Here is a 27,492-nt window from a genome sequence, read left to right on the forward strand (position 1 = left end):
GCCACCTAGCAGTGCTGCCTATCAGTGTAACCAACCAGTGCTGATTAGTGCCCATTATTGCCCCCTATCGGTGCGCATCAGTGCCGCCTCATCAGTGAACATCAATGAAGGAGAAAAATTACCTGTTTGCAAAATTTTATAACAAAATATTTAAAAAATGTAAACAATTTTTAAAAATGTGGTCTTTTTACATTTTTTTAACAAAAAATAAAAATCGCAGTGGTGACCAAATACCACCAAAAGAAAGCTCTATTTGTGGGAAAAAAGTGATAAAAATTTCATTTGGGTACAGTGTTGTATGACCGCGCAATTGTCATTAAAATGCATTAATGCTGAAAGCTGAAAATTGGTCTGGACAGGAGGGGGGTTTAAGTGTCCAGTAAGCAAGTGGTTAAAGAGTAACTCCACTTTGTTGAGAAAAAAAAGCATTCCCCTCTGGGTAATCAATGTACATTGCAAGTCTTTTAACAAACTTTGTTGCGGATTCCTACCTTTTGCTATTCTGAACAAATACCTGTGTGTTTCTCTGTGTCCATGAAGAAAGTCAAACTAATTAGAGAGGTTTCATAACTAGAAACTGCTCCTCTTATGAGGAAAACTGCTGGGTCTGGATCCCTTTAGATCTGATTTCCTATTGAGGGTATCTCAAAAAAAAAAATTTTTTGTTGCAGGGGATGCCTGATATCTGACCTGTATCTTAGTGCAGACTTCTGGGAAAATCAGTAAGCCAATCACACAAGCAAGATTGGGGGGGGGGGGGGGGGCACTCTGTACAGGTAGCCATATTACATTTACAGAAAATTACAGAGCTGCAGATTAAACAAGAAAGGTCATTTTTAATAACATTCAATTACAATATGACCTGTATCGCAATTGTATACGCTATATTATTTTTTTCTCATTTGCTTTTTTTCCCCCACAAAAGTGGAGTTACACTTTAACCACTTCAGCCCTGGACCATTTTGCTGGTCAAAGACCAGACCACTTTTTGCGATTCGGCACTGCGTTGCTTTAACTGAAAATTGCACGGTCATGCGACGTGGCTCCCAAACAAAATTGACGTCCTTTTTTCCCACAAATAGAGCTTTCTTTCGGTGGTATTTGATCACCCCTGCGGTTTTTATTTTTTTGCGCTATAAACAAAAATAGAGCGATAATTTTGAAAAAAAACGCATTATTTTTTACTTTTTGTTATAATAAATATCCCACAAAAATATATAGAAAACCATTTTTTTTCCTCAGTTTAGGCCGATATGTATTCTTCTACATATTTTTGGTAAAAAAAAACGCAATAAGCGATTATTGATTGGTTTGCACATAAGTTATAGCGTTTACAAAATAGGGGATAGTTTTATGGCATTTTTATTAATATTTTTTTTTTTTTACTAGTAATGGCGGCGATCAGCGATTTTTATTGTGACTGCGACATTATGGCGGAAACATCGGACATTTTTGACACATTTTTGGGACCATTGTCATTTATACAGTAATCACTGCTATATAAATGCAGTGATTCCTGTGTAAATGACACTGGCAGTGAAGGGGTTAACCAGTGGGTGGCAGTGTAGGGGTTAAGTGTTCCTAGGGGTGTGTTACTAACTGTTGGGGGCTGGGCTTTAATTTAGTGAACATTGATCTCTGCTTCAATCATATGGAGCAGAGATCAGCGTCACTAGTTGCTAGGCAGAACGGGGACATGCTGTTTACAACGGCATTTCCTCATTCAGCCTCCCCGTGAGACGATCGCGGGTATGCCCGCGGCGATCGAGTCTGCGGGACCTGCGACCGGACTCACGGGGGTCCTGACCAGCAGGGCAGGGCAGCAAATTTAAAGGGGCGTACAGGTACGCCCATTTGCCTGCCCGTGCCATTCTGCCGACGTACATCAGCATGCGCTGGCCAGGAACCGGTTAATTGGGCGTTTAAGGGTACTTTCACACTGAAGGAGCTTTCAGGCATTTTAGCGCTTGAAAACTGCCCCCCATTTTTTGCAATGAGTGCTTTCACACTTGGGCGGTACGCTTGCAGAACGTTAGGAAAAGTCCCGCAAGCAGCATTTTTGGGGTGGCTTGGGAGTGCTATAAATAGCGCTCCCAAAATGCTCCTGCCCTTTTGAAATGAATGGGCAGCTCTTCCACGCTTATCACGTGACCATGATAATTTTATATGGTTACGCTTATCACGTGACCATAAAAAAATCCACCCCGCTAGCTCCCAAAAAGTGCTGCTAAAGCACCGCAAAAACGATCAGCACTTTAGCGCTGTTTTAGCGGCGCTGCAGTGTGAAAGGTGTCTAATTGTTCTAATCATACAATTCTTTCACTAGACGCATTTCTTTTTAGAAAGAAGCCTGCATCTCAAAAGTCTTTCTCTTTCTCGGTTGATCACTAAATTACAAAAAGTTCTGAATAATTTTATGTTATAATCATTTTTCATTATGTTATTCTGCAGCATGCAGAGCAAATGCAAATTACTTATCTTTTATGTACCATCATGCTGTTACAAATAATGCACAACTTCAAACTAATAAATTTAGCTTAATGAGTATAATAAAATAAATGATATCTGAAGATGTAAAAACATCTAGTCGTATACCGTGTACACACGGTCGGGAAAAGATATGATGGCTTTTCCGATGGAATTCCACTCAAGTTTGCCTTGCATACACGCGGTCACGCAAAAGTTCGCTGAAATTACAGTCATCAACAAAGCGGTAACTTACAACACTACGATGAGCCGAGAAAATGAAGTTCAATGCTTCCGAGCAGGCGTAGGAATTTTGCATGTCGGAATTGCCACAGATGATCGCATTTTTGGACAGGAACTTTTCCCAACCGAAAAAATGAGAGCATGCTCTCAATCTTTTTGCTGGCTGGAACTCCGCTAGCAAAAGACCGATAGAGCATACACACGGTCGCATTCTCTGACGAAAAACTCTCATCCGTCTTTTGCGGGCCAAAATCACGATCGCGTGTACATGGCATTAGTCTATTTTATAGGTAGAGAGGCTTATAGTTAGGGTGGATGGTCTGAGGTTACTACTATCCAAGTGCTAATGGGTGCCATAAATGATAAACCCTGGGACTGCGATTATGTTTTTTCTGATACAAGAAGTATAATCTGATTGGTCATGTACAGTTTAGCGGACAGTAATATCGGCACTGAGCAATATTTGCATGTAATGTTTGTTTTCCTTTGACAATGTTCTAAAGAACAGGATCTGTTAAACCTATCTCACAGCCACAAGTCCTGTCAAAATATCTTCTTTCCCCCCCCCCCCCCATAGACCATAAGCTGGTGAGTATATTTATAGCAATGACTTGTGTCCACTCAGCTGTCCCTATCACACTTCTGATATCTGGAAAGAAAAGGGGGAGGATGAAGCTGTAAAGAGTCCCAGAGATCCTAACTTAGTCACTCTCCCGCTGCCTGCTCCTTCTGCTTTGTAGGACCTATAGCTGCTGCCCTCCTTTAGGATCCTTGTTTTTGAGGATAAATAAACTGCTGCTGAGCCAAGACTACGACATTTGTAAAGAGGTAGAGTCATTTTATCTTCTAACTTGCTCTAATTTCATTGTGTATTAGAAAGATCAATTACAACATTTCTTCAAATCATAGCTGAGGAACTGTAACCCCGGAATTTCCATTTCTTGGTGGAAGGGCCTACAACAAGAAGCTAGGCTTCAGCAAGGATACAACACTCTCTAATTCCTAATGTTAAATGTGGGTTTCCCTGGCAAGGAGAGAATGTTGCATGTTGCATTGTCATTACCCGTCCACACTGGGTGAATTTAAAAAAAGGAAATGAATCCACTGGGTGGATAAAAAAAGGAAATGAATAAAATGTGCTTGTCAAAAGACCCAAGACAAGGAAGGTTTATATCAAAGAGACAAGTTGTCACGTGGTACATGTGTTTGTTAGGAATTGAAGACTAGGGGGCACATGTTGGTGGCAGGTCTTGGTAGTTCTTACTATTATTTTTTCTTTATAGAAAATGCTTTTAGTTTTAGGTATTTTATGACTGTTGTACTGCTTATTGGTACAGTATGTACTGGTTAAACTCACCATTTCGTGATTATTTTATTATTTTATTCATTGTTCATTTTCCTTGTGGTTATGGTATGACCTCTCAGTGCATTGCATCAGTTATTTAGTTGTAGTTTGATACAGAGCGGGAATATTTAATTGATAATATGATTATTTTTATAACTATTGAATATATTGTGTAAAAAAAATAAACAATCAGCTAAAATACAGGGCGCACAGTTAAAAAAAAAAAAAAAAAAAAGTTCTTCCAATCATCTTTTTTATAAATTGTTCCTAAATATTTTTTTCCTTAGGTAATATTGGTATTGTTTCACTTCCTGAAAATAGCTGCACTTTTTGTTTAATTGCTATGCTTAAATCATAGATATTTGCTTGATGTTGTCAGCATTTATTTGTCAGGCTCTTGCACTAAGACATATTTCAGACACTATATTTAGAGAGCCGAGAATTAGAAGGCACAGCAGTTAAAACAGTTCCAAGTTTGCCTGTAGCCAATTGTTGCAGACAGTATTAAGTGGCTGCACATTAAGGCTAGGTTCACATTGCTGCGATGCGGGAACGCCGCGAATCCGCGGCGTTTTCCCGCATCGCACACCTCCCGCCGGCAGTTCACACTGCCCTATGCGGACGGCTGGGGGTGTCAATGTTATGTTAATGACACCCCCAGATCCGTCGGCATATCGCAGTGCGATCTGCCGACTCGCACAGGAATCGGATCGCATGGTGTGAACCCCCATGCGATCCGATTCCGTTGCGGACCCAAAAAAGGGTCCCGTGCGAGTTTGCTGCGGGACCGCTGCGAGTTCAGCCATACTATCTGTATGGCTGAACTCGCAGCGCTACGGAGATCGGATGTGATTTGCTGTGCGAATCACATCCGGTTCTCCCCCCGCAGCGGTGTGAACCCAGCCTTAAGGTTACATTCACACCTCTGCATTTCTATGTGATGTGATTGTGGTGCCTTTTAGATGATTTTTATGTACAGTTCCACTGATTCAAATGCAAGATGTGTTATGCTGGAAAACGTACCAAAGATGTAGCAGCATCATTGCTTTTAACAATCCTTGCCCTGAAATGAATAGGTGTGAATGTAATCTTTAAAGGGATAATAAACCCAAAAGCAAATATTTATTATATTGCAGCTAACCAACTCTTGATGGTGGTTGCATTAGTTTTCTTTTTGAGATTTTTTTCACTTATTTTCACCTGGTGATCCTGCCAGTAAGTCTGTTGTTTTTCACCAGAACAAGCTGTCCTGCAGCTGCCCTGCAGTGGTGGTCAACTTAAAAATGATAGAGGACACCTCCAGAGGGCTGCACATTAGCAGTGCATTCTCACACCTCAAAGCCCTGCAGAATTTTGTAGTATATTGCAATGCTCATTGAAGAAGTTGAAATACAATAACCCCCAACATTGATACTAGTGTATGCAATAATAACCTCTACATTGGTGTCAGTGGGCACAATAATAATCCCTAACATTGGTGTTAGTGAATGCAATAATAACCCCCTGACCATTGGTGTCTGTGGACACAATAATAACCCCCTAACATTGGCATCAATGGGCACAATAAAGACCCCCAGCATCAGTGTCAGTGGGTGCAATAATAACCCACAACACTGGTGTCAGTGGATGCAATAATATCCTCCAACATTGGCATCAATGGATGCAATAATAGCCCCCAGCATCAGTGTCAGTGCTGATGCTGGATGTTATTATTACTTCCACTGATACCAATGTCGGGGACAATAATAACTCCTGACATTGGTATCAGTGGAAGTAATAATAACATCCAGCATCAGTGTCAGTGGTGCAGTAATAACCCCCAGAATCTGTGTTAGTGGATTCAATAAATTCCCCCAGCGTTGGTGTCAGTGCACGCAATAATAACCCCCAGCATCAGTGTCAGTGGTGATGCTGGATGTTATTATTACTTCCACTAATACCAATGTCGGGGGCAATAATAACCCCTGATATTGGTATCAGTGGAAGTAATAATAACATCCAGCATCAGTGTCAGTGGTGCAGTAATAACCCCCAGCATCAGTGTTAGTGGATTCAATAAATTCCCCCAGCGTTGGTGTCAGTGCACGCAATAATAACCCCCAGCATCAGTGTCAGTGGATGGAATAACAACATCCAACATCAGTGTCAGTGGATGGAATAACAACACCCAACATCAGTGTCAGTGGATGGAATAATAACCCCCAGAATCAGTGTGGTTGGATGCAGTGATAACCCCTAACATTGTTGTAAGTGGGCCCAGTAATAATCCCCAACATTGGTGTCAGGAGACGCAATAATAAAAAAATAATAAACACATTGGATGCAACAGGGGCATACCTAGAGCATTTGGCACTCGGGGCGGATCCTATATCTGGCACCCCCCCCCCACCATAAAATGTAAAAACACCCACTGTGTCCCCTGCATACCTCTGCATCCTTCAATATCTTTTTGTCACTACTGTGTACCCCCCCTCTCCACAACTGCACCTCTGGACCCCTTTAAATTACACAGCACCCTGCACCTCTGGACCCCTTTACATTACACAGCACCCTGCACCTCTGGACCCCTTTACATTACACAGGACCTTGCGCCTAAGGACCTCTTTACATTACACAGCACCCTGCACCTCTGGACCCCTTTACATTACACAGGACCTTGCACCTAAGGACCTCTTTACATTACACAGCAGCCTGCACCTCTGGACCCCTTTACATTACACAGCAGCCTGCACCTCTGGACCCCTTTACATTACACAGCTCTTGTACCTCTGTACTCCTTTACATAACATAGCACCCTGAACCTCCTGACCCCTTTACATTACACAGCCCTTGTACCTATGGATCCCTTTACATTACACAGCACCCTGAACCTCTGGACCCCTTTACATTACACAGCCCTTGTACCTCTGGACCCCTTTACATTACACAGCACCCTGCACCTCTGCACCCCTTTACATTACACAGCCCCTCACAGCTCTGGACCCTCTGCATGTTACACAGACCCCCTACAGTGCAGACCCCCCTCCCTACCATACAGACCTCCATCTACAGTGTAGACCCCCCTACAGTACAGAATCCTCCCCTACAGTGCAGACCCTCCTACAGTACAGACCCCTCCACCCTATAGCGCAGACCCCCCCCCCTACAGTGCAGACCCTCCTACAGTACAGACCCCTCCCCCTACAGTGCAGACCCCCCTACAGTACAGACTCCTCACCTACAGCACAGACCCCCTACAGTGCTGAATCTTCCCCTACAGTACAGACCCCCCCTACAGTGCAGGACCCCTCCTACAGTGCAGGACCCCTTCTACAGTGCAGGACCCCCCTACAGTGCAGACCCCCTACAGTGCAGACCCCCTACAGTGCAGGACCCCTTCTACAGTGCAGGACCCCCCTACAGTGCAGGACCCCCCTACAGTGCAGGACCCCTTCTACAGTGCAGGACCCCCTACAGTGCAGGACCCCCCTACAGTGCAGACCCCCCTACAGTGCAGACCCCCCTACAGTGCAGGACCCACCACAGTAAAGAACCCCCCTACAGTGCACAGCCTCCCCTAAGGACCCATAATGTACCTCGAGCCCAAGGCAGCGGCATTGCAGGGGGGAGGTGCGAGCAGCACTCGAGTGGAGTAACACCTGACGGCTCAGTGATCCGGGACCCGGCGCAATAATCCCCTTCTCTCTGTGGTCGTGTGACTCACGTTGCGCCGTTCTGATCAGTCTCGGGCAGCGGCTGTCACTCACAGCTGAGCAGCGTGAAGCCGCCTCCCCCTCCTTGTCTACACAGTGCTGTGCATACAGGAGGGGGAGGCGGCTTCACTCTGCTCGGCTGTGAGTGACAGCCGCTGCCCGAGACTGATCAGAACGGCAGCGCCACGCCACCACAGAGAGAAGGGGATTATTGCTCCAGGTCCCGGATCACTGAGCCGGCAGATGTCACTCCACTCGAGTGCTGCTTGCACCCCCCCCCCCCCTGCAGTACCGCCCACTGCCAGTGCCTCTGGCTCTCTCTGTGTGGGCTGCGAACCCGAGGCACGGCGCTGTCTCCTCTTTAGTTGCGGAGGGGAGGGGGCGCTGGCCTGACACCCCTCAGTGTGTGTGGCACCCAGGGCGGCCCGCCCCCCGCCCCCCACTTAGTACGCCACTGGGATGCAATAATAACCCCTAACATTGGTGTCAGTACTAATAAACCTCACCACACACACACACACACACACACACACACACACACACAAACACACATCAGTCATTAGTGAAATGAACCCCCCATCCATCATTGGTCATAGCAGAGAAAGTTAATTCACCTATTCCCTCTTCCTTCATTGGTGGCCATGGCAGTAAAATGTACCCCCCCCCCCCCCCAGTATTGGCTGTCATGTCACTGAAAGGTTACCCCATCTCTCCTTCCTACACTAGTGGTCAGAGAAGTAAATGTTAAGCCCCCATTGGTCATGGCAGTGAAAGTTAACCCCTTCAGGGCATGGCGGTGAAAGTTAGCCCCCCCCTGGACATAGCAGTGAAAGCAAACTCCCCTGCTAACACACAATGGGCATAGCAGTGAAAGTTCTGCCCACTGCTAGTCCATCTAACACTGCTCTCTCATTAGACTGAGAATGCTGCTTTCCAAGATAGTGTCTGTGCTCCTTCATTAAGAGTGGGGGCACTCTTAGCCCTTATACACACGGTCGGACAGTCCGACGGAAAATGTCCGATCGGACCGCGTTGTCGGATAATCCGACCGTGTGGGGGCTTCATCTGACTTTTTCCGTCGGACCAACAAAGTTTGAGAGCTGGATATAAAAAATTTCCGACAACATGATCCGATCGGACTTTGTCCAATCGTTTGTAGAGAATTCCGATCAGACAAAGTGCCACGCATGCTCAGATCAAATTCCTAGACCAAAGCTATTGGCTACTAGCCTGAACGTAGTCCCGTCGTAACTAAATAACGTCATAACGTTACGAACGATCGGATTTTCCGACAACTTTGTCTGACCGTGTGTATGCAACACCAGTTTTGGACAAAATCCATCCGACGGATTTTGTTGTCGGAATGTCCGACCGTGTTTACAAGGGCTAATACAGAAGGTTTGTTACTAGCCAGATCTCCATGTAAAAACAAAGAGAAAAAAGCGTACAAATACAAAAATTATTGCAGCCACCACTTCTAATGGTTGACTAGATGCATTATAATAAATTTTTGGTTTTGGGTTTAATATTGCTATAATCTACATGCTATGTATTAGTTCCATTGTAGATTTTAACTGATTTCATCTTTGGATATCATAACACATCCAATGCGATGGAAACATTAAGGCTGGGTTCAAATCAGTGTGTGTTGTAAGTTAATGTACAGATGTTTGTTTGCACTATCGTATATGCATTTTTTTTTTTTTTTTTATACTTTTTCTTTATTTATATATTAATATATTATTACAGAAGTATCAAAACAATGTAGAAAGAGAGAGAAAAATATAACATCTCTAACGATGATACCCAGTGCTATGGTATAACATTCCAAATTTTACATTTTATTATTCACACCCTCCCTCTCCACCCTTATGCAGCCCACCCTTGTGCATGAGCGAGCTCTGCATCCCACTGTAACACAGATTCATTGCTTTAGTGCATTGGAGTGCCATTAATTTTGAATGATATCCCAGTGCACCTAATATGTACAGTCCTTACTGTGTGTTACCACACAATTTGTTGTGTCAATACTTTGTCAATACTTTGTATAACCACATTTCGCTGAAATTACAGCTGCAAGTCTTTTTGGGTATGTCTCTACCAGCTTTGCGCATCTAGAAAGTGATATTTTTGCCCATTCTTCTTTGCTAAATATCTCAAGCTTTGTCAGATTGGATGGAGAGCGTCTGTGAACAGCAATTTTCAAGTCTTGCCACAAATTGTCAATTGGATTTAGGTCTGGACTTTGACTGAGCCATTCTAACACATGAATATGCTTTGATCTAAACCATTCCATTGTAGCTCTGGCTGTATGTTTAGTGTCGTTATCCTGGAAAGTGAACCTTCTACCCAGTCTTAAGTCTTTTGCAGACTCTAAGCTCTTGTACACACGGTCGGAGATTCCGTCGGAATGTTTCCTATCGGACCGTTTCCTATCGGACCGGTTTGTCGGATATTCCGACTGTGTGTGGTCTGCATCGGACTGTTTCCGTCGGAATATTCAACAGATCAATTTTTCCAACTTGCCGGTAACATTTTCAGACAAAATGCTCCGATCGGACATACTCCAATCATGTGTAGCCTACTCCGACGGACAAAGTGCCACGCATGCTCAGATCAAATTCCTAGACCAAAGCTATTGGCTACTAGCCCGAACGTAGTCCCGTCGTAACGAAATAACGTCATTACGTTATGTACAATCGGATTTTCCGACAACTTAGTCCGACCGTGTGTATGCAACATCACTTCCGGACCTCTTCTGGAATTAATCCGTCAGAATTACTCCGACGGATTTGGTTATCGGAATCTCCGACCTTGTGTACAAGAGCTAACATGTTTTCTTCTAAGATGCCCTGTATTTGGCTCCATCCATCTTCCCATCAACTCTGACCAGCTTCCCTGTCCCTGTTGAAGAAAAACATCCCCACAACATGATGTTGCCACCACCATGTTTCACAGTGGGGATGGGGTGTTCAGTTTAATGTGCAGTGTTTGTTTTCCGATGCACATAGCGTTTTGCATTAAGGTGAAAAAGTTAAATTTTTGTCTCATCTGACCAGAGTACATTCTTCCAAATGTTTGCGGTGTCCCCCACATGCCTTCTTGCAAACTGCAAACAGGATTTCTTATGGCTTTTGTTCAACAATGGCTTTCTTCTTGCCACTCTTCCATAAAGGCCAGATTTGTGGAGTGCACGACTAATAGTTGTTCTGTGGATAGATTCTCCCACCTGAGCTGTGGATCTTTGAAGCTCCTCCAGAGTTGCCATGGGCCTCTTGGCTGCTTCTCTGATTAATGCTCTCCTTGCCTGGCCTGTCAGTTTAGGTGGACGGCCGTGTCTTGGTAAGTTTTCAGTTGTGCAATACTCTTTCCATTTTCGGATGTTGGATTTAACAGTGCTCTGTGAGATGTTCAAAGCTTGGGATATTTTTTTATAACCTAACCCAGCTTTAAACTTCTCCACAACTTGACCTGTCTTGTGTGTTCCTTGGCCTTCATAATGCTGTTTGTTCACTAAGGTTCTCTAACAGACCTCTGAGGGCTTCAGAGAACAGCTGCATTTATACTGAGATTCAATTACATACAGGTGGACTCTATTTACTAATTAGGTAATTTCTGAGGGAAATTGGCTCCACTAGATTTTAGTTAGGAGTATCAGAGTATAGGGGGCTGAATACAAATGCACGTCACACTTTTCAGATATTTATTTGTAAAAAAAATAAATAATGGAAAACCATTTATCATTTTCCTTCCACTTCACAAATATATGCCACTTTGTGTTGGTCTATCGCATAAAATCCCAATAAAATAAATTTTAGTTTTTGGTTTTAATGATCAAAATGTGGAAATATTCAAGGGGTATGAATACTTTTTCAAGGCACTGTAACACTAGCAGCACACTAGAGGGTGCTACATATAGGCAAAACCTTTATTCATTTTAAATAGTATTGGGAATGAAAGTTATTCTAAAGGATTTTTTTCTTTTTCTGGATTAACAAACATGTTATACTTACCTGCTTGTTTAATGGTTTCGCACAGAGCAACCCTGATCCTTAGATCCTCTAGAATGCATTAAGGGAAAAAACTTGAACCTTTAGAACCACTGTAAGTATTAGAACTTTCAAATATTTATTGCTGAAAATATAATAATAAACTGCGCTTGTGATATAAAATCTTCAATTGAACAGCTGCACCAACAATGTGAGATATTATGACAAAATATAAATATATGCAAAATTTGTGTTTCGCTTGAATAAAGTAAAGAAGTTCAGCGTGACACTTTAACAATCTAAAAGTGTATAGGTCTCTTGAACATTGCAGCCACCAACAAAGTCCTCCACCTTGTGACTACCACCACCAATCAATGGATGTGCTCTTACCAGAGAGCGTTGACCACCTAGTACGGGGGGGTCAAAGAAAGCTTACGTATCTCAAATACTCCATTAGCATTTGATATCCAACATACGGAAGAAGAAGGAGATAACTCTAAATAGCCAATGAGTATATCTACAATCCTCTTGAGCCGGGGAGGATGCAGGGGACCTGGAGGAGTACACAGAGGGGGACCCGGAGGACGAAATGGATCAGGACCATTGGGAGCACAGAGGGGGACCCGAAGAAGCACCCCAGGAGCACAGAGGGAGACAGCCTGGGGGGATTGGTATGGGGGTGTGGGCAGTTACAAGCACCAATCTGTATGATAGCTGTGGGAGGGAGAGGAGGAGAAGGAGCTGTCAAGCTATACAGGGAGATTGTGCTTGTAAACCCCCCCCCCCCCCCCCCCATCACCCCACAGCCACACCAATTATCCTGGAGGCTGCCCAAGTATGGAGTCAAACATTGAAACATTTGCATGAGTACAAGTACTCATGCAAATGTCAGGTATCAGGACCGATACCAATACTAGTATTGGTATCGGTGCAACCCTATTCTGTATGCGCCAATTTTGGTAACCCCCCTCACTGTACAGGCATATGACAAATAGTAGTGACAAACACACACAATCCGTTTTAACTGGATGGGCATATCTCTTTACCAACTATGTAACTAAGTTGCATGGGTTCTTATATAGGGCACAGTGGCGAAAAGGATCTGTAAATGAACTCTGCACCAGGGCACATCTGATCTGGACAAAACAAGATTGGGTTGAGACTTTTATCTGATGTCTGTGGGCACCTAAAGGCTAGGGTTATACAGAGGGGTTTAACCACTTGTTGGCAGGCAACTTATCTCTGTTAGGCCGCGTACACACGCGCGGACTGTTCGCCCAACCTTGTCCGCTGAACAGTGTTTGGGCGGACAGTCCGCTCGTGTGTGGGCTTTCAGCGGACAGTTTCAGCGGACAGTTGGCCGAACAAGGTCTTACGGAAATTCCGAAAAACTGTCCGCTGAAACAAGGTTTCAGCGGACTGTTCGCTCGTGTGTAGGCTTGTTCGGCCAACTAAGTCTCGCGCATGCTCAGAAAGGATTTCCACGTCGGAAGGTTGCATTGCAGTGTATAGGACGTCGTATTTTTCGTCCCGTCGTACGTGCCGTTCACGTCATCGCGCACGGTTTCAGCAAACTGTTCGTCCGTCGTGTGTGGCCATGTCCGTCCATGCTAAGTTTGAGCGGACTGTTCGCTCAAACTGTTGGACGGACAAAGTTGGGCCAACAGTCCGCGCGTGTGTACGCGGCCTTACTGTGCTGCTGAGAAAGTGATTGGCAACAAATAGTTTAACCTCCCAAATCAGTCTAGCTGTCCTAGCCTGGATAGCTAAAAACAGATATTGGATTTAAATGTCATGAAAGATATTAAAATATGTCTATATCCTAAAACTACAGTATAGGTAGATCTGTCTATTTATTTAATGAACACAAACCCACACAATTGTCTTTTTTCACAAGCCACTGTAGTCAGACATTAGCTTTCTCCAGTGAAATAGTGACTTGATTATAAGCAATTACATCCTAAGCCAGAACTAAAACTGAAGTTAATATATTTAGTGTTGAGTTGTTTTTCATTTGCTTGCTGCCCTCCACCACATCACTTTCACATTGATCGATTTTCTGGGAATAGCTGAAGATAACAAAGAGGCAGTACAGGGATACACGATTCTTCAAGGGATGCTTACGTAACACAATCTGAAGATGGCTTAATGCAGTCAATCAATTCTGCAACACATTTTGCTTGATTCATTGATTGGTGCTCAGGCAGGTATTTGCTGGCAACTTTGTTTTGTTAGTAGTCTCTAGGCTTAGGCTGGCTTATTGACACTACAGCTGCCTGTTATAAAGCAACACTGTTTTTGCAGTTTGATTAATGTGAGTTTTATAGGAATATACAGGGTGGATGTCTTGCTTACCATGCCATCAATATTGGGCAATAGGGATGCCTTATCCTGTTTTTTTAAATGAGCCAATTAGGATTGTTACAGTAGAGCACTGCTATATAAGCTTCAAGTGTATGCCTTGTTTCTGTTATTTTTTATAGAGAAGGGAAGAATCATAATCTGTCAGATCTTTGTCTGTGGCCTTCTTGGGTATAGTTTTCCGTACTTGTCCTGTCCTTGTAAACTGTGGTCACTGGGATGGGAAGACAACAATAAGAACATCCAGACAGGATGAAAAGAGGCTCTAACCCAATGCTTCTCTATCCAAAACAATTTAAAAATGTTTTGGCACTTTGCCCAAAGTTTTGGCCAGTCTTATTATTATTATTATTATTATACAGGATTTATATTGTGACAGTTTGCACAGCACTTTACAGCTTTAGGGCAAATGGTACAGTTACAATACAATTCATTACAGGAGGAATCAGAAGGCCCTGCTCCTTAGAGCTTACAATCTAAAAGGTCTCATAGACTTTCTATTTGGTTGTACATTTTTGTTGCAGTTTCTAAAAGCGCACCAACCTGCAGGACTTTTGATGTACGTTCATAAAATGTGCTAGCTAGAAGAAATTCTTTGGGACTGTAGCTAAACCATGGGTAAAATATAAGAAAATTGTGGGTATACTTGTGGCCAAACTGCAGCATAGCGGTGTAAAACTGGCCTTGTTCTAGTTATAACCTGAATATATTATTTATTTTCAGTACTTTACAATCCTAAAATTTGACATACGGTATATGTGAGGAGTGATATTCTTAAAACATGGTAAAGGATAGTTTGGTATAATTGTCTTTTAATTATGGCCTCAGCCTCCTAAGTGTAGGCCACTGGTAAATGACTGGCATTACTTCCTATGCTAGAGAAATCCCCTGTGTAGCCCCTGTGCTGCTTATGGGATAGTCATATTTACAAAAGCATCTAGCAGTCCAGCAGAAAATGGCTGACTAATAGGCCACGGTGTGCATACACAGGAAGACAAGGACCTGCCGGGGACTTTTCCTGTGGAAAGTATGTGTGGTGCCAAGCTGGACTGCACAGTAGATATTGTTAGAACAGGATGGAAGGTATTTTACCAGGTCGGCTGCTTTAAATAAAGGACAACTATACCAAAGAACAGTTGTCCTTTAAAACACCTACAACATAAAAAACAGCTATGGTAAAAGCTGCCCATGGGAGAAAGCCCTTGTGTTCTTTTCTCCCAGGTATTGAGGAATCACAAGAGACTTTGTGAACTTCCAAAGAGTAGACTATCATTAAAGCAGAATTGTGAGCTGCTCATGGAGACTGGGAAGCTAAAGATATGGGTAAAAACACCAGAGTGTAAACAAACCTACCTACTCCTGTGTGGCCATACATCTCCGGTAAATGAGTCGAAGGATCATATATAGCATGGGGAATGGCACAGCTTGAGGGAAAGATGTATGTTTGCTTGACAGGTTTGCTGAAAGAACTGTGTGAAGTTGAATGTTATGGACACAGAACTAGAGCTATACAGTATAGTTGTATGCGTCTATTAGGTTCAGCCCTTTACTGGCCCTGTTTTAGATGTTTAGTTAAACATGTGGGTCATGCAGAATATGAAAAATCTAGCTGAAATCAGTGAAGTGAGCCAAATGGCGCGTACACAAGACCAGACTTTTCGCCGGACTTGGTCCGGCGGACAATCCGATGGACTTTGTAGCTGAGGTCCGCCGGACTTTCAAAGGAACGGACTTGGCCATACACGATCACTCCAAAAGTCTGACGGATTCTAACGTGATGACGTAGAATAAGGAAGTTCATAGCCAGTAGTCAATAGCTGCCCGTCGGTTTTAGTCCATCGGACTAGCACACAGACGAACGGATTGTCTGCTAAAAGCCAAGGCCAGTGAACAAATTTGAATCCAGTCTTATTTCTAGGTCCACCGGACTTTTGGGAAGAAAAAGTCCGCTGAAGCCCACACATGATCGAATTGTCAGATGGACTCTGGTTCGCCAGGCCAAGTCCGCCGGAAAGTCCGATCGTGTATACGCGGCAAGAGATTAATTTTTAATTTATCTAGAAATCTAGAAAATGTATATTTTGTAGTTACTATTTGCTCAATAACGTCAAACAACATAATTCTATTTTATGTTTTTTTTTTTAATAAAAAGATCAAACTGGAAATCCATGAAACTATTTTCAAGATATCACATTAAGCTCCATCCAAAACATGATTCATAAAATATAGTCCTGTTCACCAATGACATACATGACCCTATAAAACACTATCTGCTAGTGAGAAAACATGAACACAGTTAACTCTCACTGAAATGTGAGTCCTTAAATTAGGCCCACAGTGTGGATTTCCCGAGCATGTGCTTTTCCATTCAGTGACAGGTGTGCTTTTACTCCCATATAAACCTCCAAAGCACAGCTGTTCCCTGAATTTCCAGGCTTTGGGTATTTGTAAATATGTTTGTCTTTCGAAATATCCCTGTGTTTTATTCTTTTTTTTTTTTTAACATTCTTTATTTAAAAGAGAGTTTCGCCAGACCAAGAAAAAACAGGCATAAGCCACAGTGTATACAGTGATATACAAACCAACACAACTACAAGCAATGTGTCAAAAGGCATAGGGTAAGCCTAAGTTACAGAATTCAATCGTGCAATGGCCAACAAAATAATGAGAAACAGCTAAGAGCGTTGGTGTAGAATATTCAGTGGAACTACTCATGTTTTGGAAGTAAGGGAGAACCCCAGCAGCATGGAGTGGGGAGGTGGGACCTTGGAGAAGGAAAAGGGAGAAGGGTGAGGAGGCTCCAATCTGACTAGCCATAGAATGCCAAGAGCCAGAGAAAAAGTGTGTGTGTAGGGGTGGTGGTGGTGGGGGGAAATTCACACAAACCAAGGCACACTCTGATAAATACCTCTGTGCCCGAAAGGAAGGGGTAAAGTGAAGAGGTGGGCTAAGAAATATTCCAGGCTCCTACATCATTTGTTGATATTTGGACTTGTATTTGAATTCTTCCCAGTAGTACCAACTGCTTGGTTTGCTCTGCAGTCCTGTCTCTGAGGGCCACAGTAAGGTCCTCCATGGTCTGAATATCATTCACCCTGGAAAACCATTGTTGCAATGTCGGGGGAGTTGACTGTTTCCAGGTGCTGGGAATACGGGCCCTGCCAGCATTTTGTAAATGGATTAACAGAGACTTCTTGTATCGTTTATGTGGCATGAGCATACGATTAAGAAGGATATCAGCAGGCTTATCTGTATGGGAATAACCTGTGAATTGCTTAATTACAACAGTTTTAAAGGCAATTTTTTTTATTATTATTATTAAAATAATAACCATGCTATACTCACCTGTTTTGTGCAATGGTATTGCACAGAGCAGCCCAAACCTCCTCTTCTAGGGTCCCATGCCGGGAATCTTGGCTCCCCCTCTTTTGTATCTGCCCTCAGAGCAAGTGCTTCCTGTGGTGGCACTCATGCGGGCTTGATCCCGAGTCAGGCTGGGTATGTCCATTGACACACACAGCGTGGCTCAGCCTTGCTCACGCTCCCTCCTCACAGGGTTTGGCTGACAGCTAATGGCTCCCATTGCTCCCAGCCCAGTTTGTGAAAGCAGGGAGAGAGGAGAGAAGCCCAGAAGATAGCCACAGAGCTGGATTGATACAGGACTCAGGTAAGTATTTGGTGGGGAAGGGGAGGGGAGAGGGAGGCACAGCAAATCTTATTGCAGGGAATGCATTAGGGTAAAAAATATTTTACCTTTATAACGACTATAACTCTGTCACTTGGTGCCAGAACTATTTAAGTACATGACATTCCCAGAAAACATGTATAAAGGAGCCTATGTGTGTTCCACATGGCCAGTAAGTGGCAATGTGCTGTGAAAAGAGTTTAGTGAGGATTGATGAAGTCCTGTAACATCTGGTCATAATCTTGTATGAGAGCGCTTGATATTTATTGCAGAGGCTTTGTAGGCAAACAATATTATATGCTTCTGACCTACCATGAATGTTAAGCCGCGTACACACGAGAGGATTGTCCGTCCAACTAAGTCCGTCAGACAATCCGACAGACAGTCCGTCCTACTTTTGAATGAACGGACTTGACCACACACGATGAACAGACAGTCCGTTGAAAGCTTGCGCGATGACGTGTACGGCACGTACGACGGGACTAGAAATACGACGTCCAATACACTGCAATGCAACCTTCGGTCGTGTAAATCCTTTCTGAGCATGCGCCATACTTAGTCCGTCCAACTAGCCTACTCACGAGCGGACTGTCCGCTGAAACCAAAGTTGGACGGACTGTATTACGGAAATTCCGAAAGACTTAGTCCGCCAGACTGTCCGCTGAAAAAGTCTGCTGAAGCCCACACACGAGCGGACTGTCCGCTGAAACACGTTTCAGCGGACCAAGTCCGTCAGACAGTCCGCCCGTGTGTACGCGGCCTTAGATGTAGGTCATATTCCCATTTAGGTTATAAGTAATTGATAGGACTAAAGGAGGGAATGTCTCATGGCACCAGTGGCCTGACAAACCATCTCAAAGGACAGCAATTTTCTTAAGTGCTGGGTTTAGGTAAGGAGCGCAAAACATTGGATAAATGGTGTTGGCGCCAGATATCAAGCTCAGGGACTCCGTATGCAGCAGAAATGTGTTTTTCTTTCTTTGATCAGCTGCATAATACAATTCCTGTATTGAAAGTTGACAGTACAATGGAGTACAATGGAGTTCTGATTGTTCAAAAATAAATAAGTAAGACCCAACTTCGTGCACAATAGGCTTACCTGGGTTGAAGTTGTTAAAACATATGTAAACCTGTCCTTAGCTGGTAGTGGATGCATTAGTTTTCTTTTTTTTCACACTTTTATTCCCCCTTAATTTAACCTGGTAATCCTACTATTATAGCACTTCTTGTTCTAGGTTGACAACTACTGAGTAGCATTTTACCCATACGGAGTGTGTTAGGAATACAATCTCTTCTACATAACAGGGAGAGATGTTTTATAGTACACAGAGATAGCAGGGAACAATACTAACTGATACAAGTCCAAAGGGTGACAGCACAGAAAGTCATCAGCTCACAAGATTTCTGAATGGATGCGCATTTTTGTTTGCATGTCATGATTGTTAGGCAATTGTACATATCCACAGTTTCCAAGTGTCCCTCATTTGGAGGAACTGTACTTTATTTGTGATCAAATCCCTCTGTTCCTCAATCTCCCCAAGTTGTCCCTCTTTTGGTCTATTGTATGGACCAGTATAAGAAAGGTTACTTGTTAACAGTGTTATACTATGCTAAATTTAAAGGTGGTGGTGAAAGTTTTAATCAACCATTAATTCTTCATTGCCTGCACAGCTGAGGGCATGACCATCTCCTTTGCTTACATACTTTGTGCTAAAAAGTAATCTCAGAAATTCAGGAGGTATGTGTATCTTGTGATAAGAGCTTTCCATGTATGGACACTTGGATACGTATTATTTTGGCTTTTTAAATTAATATGTTCCTTAAGTGTATGTGGATTGGCAAATTAAAATACAGATTTTACTAAAAACGCCATGATTGGATTGTAGCATTGTTCTGCTCCAAGCACTGAAAGTGTGATTTCTATAACTGTAGCGAGATAGCTTTAATTTACAATCTCAGCAACGTGGTGGATAACAACTCGATCCAAATGACATCTTGCAGATCATATAAAGCTTTAATTCATAAATGTGTGCAGGTCTTCGCAGATGAGCATCAAATACGTTAACAAAATCATAGTTCCAGCAGAATACAGTACATGTGGTTAATGGAGGCTAAAGCATGAAGTAGAAGGGTGGGACTAACTACATAGAGCATCCTCTAGCTATGGAGTGAGACAGGGACAAAATTATTAAATGCAAACAGACAACGGGGGAGATTTACTAAAACTGAAGCACTCAGAATCTGGTGCAGCTGTGCACGTTAGCCAATCAGCTTCTAACTTCAGCTTATTTAATTAAGCTTTGACAATAAAATCTGGAAGCTGATTGGTTTCTATGCAGAGCTGCACAAGATTTTGCGCATTCCAGTTTTAATAAACCTCCTCCAATGCATGCGTACCACGATAAATGTGCTGTGGTCTTTGGAGACACTACCAGAAGAAAGCAGCCCTTTGCTTCAGCATCTGACAACGATACCAATACAGTATACCTTGGTTCAACAAGTGTAACTATAGACTATGCATTGCTTTTGTGAACTAGCATGGTCACTGGCAGTGCTAGAAGAGAGAGATCATTGTAATCTGGATCAATTGCTCCATTTATGCAATCTCTTTAAAATATACCGATGTTGGCATTCATGTTAGTGTTTTACATCCATACTATGGGTAAATGAGAGCAGCACAAGGCTGATTACAGTGATGTTTTTATTTTATTGCCCTAGAACAGATTGAATATCTTGGTCTGTGTGCTGCTAAGCAGCCGTTAAGGATCAATAGCAAGCAGCAGCACGTTGTCACAGAACAGACAAGGACACAGCAGTCTCATGCGTACAAATGTTACTGTTAAAATCCTGGATGGTACAAATTTTAATAGTACTTGTCCTCAGAGAAATATAAAGGCTGCAATGACTGGTTTATACAAATGAAAATTCTAGTTTCTTGCTATGCTGATCTAATGTCATCAATACCTTCTGAGTTAATGAACAAACAAAAATGCAAGGTCATTCTTTTTACTGACTGCATTCATTTTCCTGGTCAGGGACTCAGAAAGACAGACAGAAAGACAGGGACTCAGAAAGACATAACGTCGAGAATCTGCCAGGCAACTGGCATGTTTTGAAGGAGCTCAGCAATAAAAAAAAAAAAAACACATTTTTAGTTAAATGTTTTCTAAACATGTTTTAAAAATGGTTGTCATCCTATAATATCCAGTTTTATAATGTATGTGTTTGAGAAATTGCCTAAAACACAGCTCTACTGAAACTTGTAACATTCGTTTTGGATGGAACACCCGAGTTAACCTTGCACTGCAAAGACTACTCATTAGAGGTCTAGAACTTCCAAGATCTCTGCATGGAGTGTTCCTAGTATGTGCGAGGTGTAATTTATGTGTATCCAAGAGAAATAAAGTACTATCCACTAAATATGTGCCTATTGTACCCTTAGCAGGCAGCAAAAACTTCTGTCCTTCTCTCTATATGCTTGAGCAGATGAACAGCAAAGCAACCACTGCTAGTTTAGACATTTCGTATACTACCCTTAAAGTGGAAGTAAAACCTCCTATCGTTTTCAGCCAAGGAAGCTGCCATCTTGGCCTCTATTTAATCTTTAACTGCCATGAAGCTGCACATGTGATCAGTTATGACACCAACCATTGGATGGTTTTACAGTTTGGTTGAGAGCACAGCCAATGTGACAGTTAACATTTCCGGCATGCATGTATAATAATGGATAGATTAAGGGCAGGTATGCCTGGAAGGAGCCAATCCCTCCTTTAAGATATAGGGACACATTGGACACCCAGCAATAGTACAATGGTAGTAAAAGTTTCCAGTGCGCCCCCCTCACCGATTGACCAACAGTACAAACAAATGCCAACCTATTACATTTGCTTTGCAACAAGAAGTACATGGAAGGGTGACGTGTGTCAAAAAGTAACAAACAACAATTCCCAGCTCACTTATCAGCCAACCTGCAACAAACCAAATTGCCCCTGTCTAGCAGTTCACGTTAAACACAAGGGGTTTAGTTTGCACACATTTGCAAATACATGCATAAGCTGCAGTGACCACATCATGGCATCCCAGTGTATTGACGTGTACTGTATTGCAACTCTATAATTTTGAGAGTTTCTGCACATGTATAATAATGGACAGATTAAATGCAAATATGCCCGGAGGGAGCCCACCCCTCCTTAAAGGTATAGGGATGCACTGGACACCCAGCAATAGTACAATGGCAGCAAAGGTATCCCTTAATTTATCCATTATTATGAATGTGCTCCAACTCAGGAGACTCTCAAAATTATAGAGTAAGGCTCAGTTCACCCTAGCCCTTTCAGTACAACTTTGGAGTCCAACTTTTAGCCCTTGTACACACGGTCGGACATTCCGACTAAAAAATCTGTCAGATTTTGTCCGACGGATTTCGTCCGAAACTTGTGTTGCATATACACGGTCGGGCAAAGTTGTCGGAAAATCCGATTGTACGTAACATGATGACGTTATTTCGTTAGGATGGGACTACATTCAGGCTAGTAGCCAATAGCTTTGGTCTAGGAATTTGATCTGAGCATGCATGGCACTTTGTCCGATCGGAATTCTCTACACACAATCGGACAAAGTCCGATCAGATCATGTTGTCGGAAAGTTTTAAAGCCCAGCTCTAAAACTTTGTCCGTCGGATATTCCGATGGAAACAGTCCGATGGAGCCCACACACGGTCGGATTATCCGACAACACAGTCTGATTGGACATTTTCTGTTGTACAAGGGCTTATACAAATTTGATGTGACCTTTTACACTCTGTGGCATTAAAGTCATATCAAATTCAGACCAGGTTGGGTAATATTGCAGGAACCTTCTCTAAAGTCAGACAGATTTGTGTAGTATCAGTTAAAAGACAGCTCTCATAACGGAAACAATGAATTTCACATGTCATCCAACTTGGGATCTCACAAGTCAGTGAACTGAGCCTTAGGATTGCAGTACACTGGGGTGCCATGACGTGCTTGCTGCAGCTTACGCATGTATTTGCAAATGTGTGCAATCTAAACCCCTTGGTTTTAATGTGAACTGTTAGCCCTTGTACACACAGTCGGAAATTCCGACGGAAAATGTCCGATCGGACAGTGTTGTCGGATAATCCAACCATGTGTGGGCTCCATCTGACTTTTTCCGTCGGAATGTCCGACCAACAAAGTTTGAGAGTTGGATATAAAATTTTCTGACAACATGATCCAATCGGACTTTGCTCGATCGTTTGTAGAGAATTCCGATCGGACAAAGTGCCATGCATGCTCAGATCAAATTACAAGACCAAAGCTATTGGCTACTAGCTTGAATATAGTCCCGTTGTAACCAACGAACATCATCATGTTCCCGAACGATCGGATTTTCCGACAACTTTGTCTGACCGTGTGTATGCAACACCAGTTTCGGACAAAATCCATCTGAAAAAATCTGATGGATTTTTCGGTCGGAATGTCCCACCATTTTTGTTTGTTGTTTTATGACATGCATTGCCCTTTCATGTGCTCCTTGCTGCAAAGGCCAGTTATAGGTTGAGATGGTTTGCACTGTAGGTGACACAGAAGGCTGCAAAGCTGAAATAGTGAATAGTAGTGTCACTTTTCTGACTATAACGTTTGACAGGGGTGTTTCAATTACAAAAATTACAAACAAAATTGAGAGTGGGAGAATATTTATGTGTTTTAGATGTGTACCCTACCTTTGTATGTGTTAAGCCCACAATAGGAATTGTAATAAATGCTCATGCACACAGATGTATTTGGGTGTACACCCCAATAAGTCAATGTATTTCAGTGCCTAGGAGCCACAAATGATGGTATATAGCCTTGCCCTGCAGCCTGCACAAATAAATAACAGGCTGACAGATGCCCTGGATGTGATACCGTAGTTGGTGTCAAGATTCTCACTACAATATGCTTGCAAAATACAGATTATTTCATGTAAAATAAAATGATTTATAATAAGAAACTCACAAGTGGGTTCATATTTCTCTGACCAGATGGATAACAAACAGCAAGAGTCAGAGCCAGATGGGGTAGTGTAAGCTTATAGGCTGCATGGGTAAAGAGGAAGCTTTTCCGTGATCAGACATAGAAGTTTTTTCTATTTTCAGTAGGAATACAGTCTTCTAATATAAGCTTATTTACATATAGTTGTGTTATTCTAACCTAGGTTGGGTACAGTATATGGTCTAGTGGAGGTGTTTTGCTTTGTGTGGCAAAGGATGTTTTACTACAGGTTCTGGTGATAGAAGTCAGACCCTTCCTTTATGGTGACCATATGCTGCTTAAAAATATGATATAAGTGGTTGTAAACCATGGTAGTAAAAAAAATAAACAAAGGCATAATGAGCTAGTATGCATCGTATACTAGATCCTTATGAAATACTTACCTTAGAACAAAGCTGTTGCATTGGTCCTCGTACATTGATGTGACGGGCGATGTGTTTCTGGAATGTTACTTCCGGGTTTGTGGGCTCCAGCGCTGTGATTGGCTGGAACCGCGACAATGTCACTCCTGCAGATTCGCTCAGGAGCCGCCGGTAACAGCTCAGCAGCTGAAGAAACTGCATGAATGAGCCGTTTCTTCAGTGCGTATGTGCCAGTGTCTTTGGCACATGCGTATACAGTGAATATCTCCTTAACTGTGCAAGTAATAATAATAATAATAAGCCTTACATGTATGCAAAAGTGATTGTAAGGCCCCTTTCACACTGGGGTGGTGAGGGCTTTACTGTCGTTTTAGCGGCGGTATGCGGCCACTTAGCGGGGCAGTTTTAACCCCCGCTAGTGGGCGAAAAAGGGTTAAATCCGCCCGCAAAGCGCCGCTGCAGCACTTTGGCGGCGGTATAGCTGCGCTGCCCCATTGTATTCACCGCTCCTTCACCGCTCCAAAGATGCGGCTAGCAGGACTTTTTTCACCTTCCTGCCAGTGCACCGCTCCGGCTTTCACACTGGAGTGAAAGGGGCTGTTTTTTTCAGGCGCTATACAGGTGCTATTTTTAGCGCTGTATCGCCTGAAAACCACCCCAATGTGAAAGGGGCCTAAATGGTTTACAACTACTTTAATTAGATAAATTCTTGCGATTATTGGGTAGTGTTGGGTTACATTAGAGTAAGGCTACTTTACTGCTCCTCTGAAAAAACAGACCATGGCGAATCACTTTTTAGAGGCAGCTGAATGTTAGTTTGCAGACATTCAGGAAGTGAAACTGCTGCCTCCTGAATGCCTGATTATTTTTTCAATTCCAACGGGGATTTTACATTACTGTATCACAACTGTGTGTAAGTCCTATTGACTTCAAAATGTTGTACCACAAAGTAAAGCACTGCGATCGGGCCAATGCAAACAAGCCTGACCGAATGCCATGTCTGCTTGTAGGTAGGTGGTCAGAGGGTGGGAAAAACGCAGATCAACTGACTATCTTTACTGCTCTTGTGCCGTGTGTGTGTGTGTGTGTGTGTGGTCACAGTAATGCTGCTTGATTTATCACTAAACATTTAAAACAGGTTTTAAATTAATTTGTGGTTGTTTAAACCTCTTTAGGTCTGACACTTTGATACATTCCATATGGAAGAAACAGCAGGGAGTCTACAGTGAGTGTGTGGTCCAGATGACCAGCTTATCAGCAAAAGAGACTTGTTCACTTCAGCTATGCTGAATAAAAAAACGAACTGCTTATAACTGCTTATAACTGAAGTGTAACTAAAGGCAAAAACCTTTTTCTTTTGACATGTGAATATAGTAGTCAGTAGGGACGAGCCGAACACCCCCCAGTTCGGTTAGCAGCAAAACATGCGAACAGGCAAACAATTTGTGCCAACAACATTAAAGTCTATGAGACTTGAACGTGAAAAATCAAAAGTGCTAATTTCAAAGGCTTAAATGCAAGTTATTGCCATAAAAAGTGTTTGGGGACCCAGGTCCTGTCCCAGGGGACATGTATCAAGGCAAAATTTTTTTTTTCCCGCGAATAGTGATTTTAATAATGCTTAAAGTGAAACAATAAAAAAGAAATATTCCTTTAAATATCGTGCCTGGGGGGTCTCCTTAGTCTGCCTGTAAAGCAGCGCATCATTCCCATGTTTATAATAGTACCACAGCAAAATTACATTTCTAAAGGGAAAAAAATAATTTAACCACTTAAGGACCAGCCTCGTTTTGGAATTTAGGTGTTTACATGTTTAAAACTGTTTTTTTTGCTAGAAAATTACTTAGAACCCCCAAACATTATATATTGTTTTTTTTTCTAACACCCTAGAGAATAAAATGGCAGTCATTGCAATACTTATTTTCACACCGTATTTGCGCAGCGGTCTTAAAAAAGTGCACTTTTTTTTTAAAAAATTCACTTTTTTAAATAAAAAAATAAGACAGCAGTAAATTTAGTCCAATTTTTTTTTTTATATTGTGAAAGACAATGTTACGCCGAGTAAATTGATGCCCAACATGTCACACTTCAAAATTGTGCCCGCTTACCCAGATATCCCTCTTCAAAGTGTCGACGTATATGTCGGTCCTCAAGTGGTTAAAACTGCTCGCAGCTGTAATGTATTGTCAGATTGTTGGTACGGATATTAAGGGAACCTCGCACCAAAATTAAAATAACAATAGCATGGGGGTCCCCCAGGCACTATATACTCTGAACAGCAGAATATATACTATACGGCCTGACCAATATACTCTACAGAAAAATTGGGCCTTAGGTGTTGGTGGTGCCAGCAGTGGCATTACTAGGCAGGTGCGGGCCACACCCGGGTGACACCTGCCAGAGGGTTGACACCCGTGGGTAGTGGCGCCGCCAACACCGCCTGCTGCGCTGTGTACCGCACCCGGCGCGCCGCCCTCAGCGGAGTGGAACTAAGCCGCCACCGCTGTATGTGTATGATTACTGCTGTTGAGGCCTGTAAGGGGGGGGTGATGTCTGTCTGCACAGGGGGGGTGTCTGCACAGAGGGGGAGGTCTGCACTGGGGGTGGGTGTCTGCACTGGGGGTCTGCACTGGGGATGGGGGTCTGCGCTGGGGGGATGTCTGCACGGAGGGGGTGTCTATACTGCTGGGGGGTCTGCAATGGGGTGTCTGCATGGGTGTCTGTACTGCTGGGATGGTCTGCAATGGGGTATCTGCATGGGGGTCTGCACGAAGGGAGGTGTCTGCACTGGGGGTCCGCACAGAGGAGGGTGTCTGCACTGGGGGGTGTGTGCACTGCTGGGGTTCTGCACTGAGGGCGGGGTCTGCACTGAGGGGGGTGTCTGTACTGTTGGGGGGGTCTGCAGTAAGGGGGGGTGTCTGTACTGAGGGGGTCTGCACTGAGGGGGGTGTCTGTACTGAGGGGGGTCTGCACTGAGGGTGGGTGTCTGCAATGCTGGGGGGTCTGCACTGAGGTGGGGATGTCTGTACTGAGGTGGGGGTATCTGTAATGCAGGGGGGGTCTGCAGCAAGGTGGCGGTGTCTGTACTGAGGTGGGGGTGTCTGTACCGATGGGGGGGGGTCTGCACCGAGGTGGGGGTGTCTGTACTGATAGAGGGGTCTGCACTGAAGGAGTTGTCTGTACTGAGGGGGGAGGTTTATACTGAGGGAGGGGGGTCTGTATTGAGAGAGGAGGATCTATACTGCGGGAGGAGGGTCTGTAGTTAGTGGAGGGGGTCTATACTAAGGGGGACTATAGTTGGTGGGGGGGTGACA

General features: G+C 43.3%; 1 protein-coding gene across 3 annotated transcripts in view; it reads left to right on the forward strand.

Moving 5' to 3' along the window:
- Nucleotides 1–3,385: 3,385 nt before the first annotated feature.
- The window catches only part of MYO18B (myosin XVIIIB), an 861,659-nt gene continuing 837,552 nt past the window's right edge, over nt 3,386–27,492 (forward strand). For 2 of the 3 annotated variants that reach the window (XM_077461361.1, XM_077461362.1), the window contains exon 1: nt 3,386–3,537. The gene's annotated coding sequence lies outside the window, so the exon portion shown is untranslated. The remainder of the gene's footprint in view (nt 3,538–27,492) is intronic. The other variant, XM_077461363.1, reaches the window with a different exon arrangement.

Source organism: Lithobates pipiens, unplaced genomic scaffold, assembly GCF_037356315.1.
Source record: "Lithobates pipiens isolate NorthernLeopardFrog02 unplaced genomic scaffold, aLitPip1_a1.2 Scaffold_3, whole genome shotgun sequence".
In the NCBI taxonomy this organism is placed as follows: domain Eukaryota; kingdom Metazoa; phylum Chordata; class Amphibia; order Anura; family Ranidae; genus Lithobates; species Lithobates pipiens.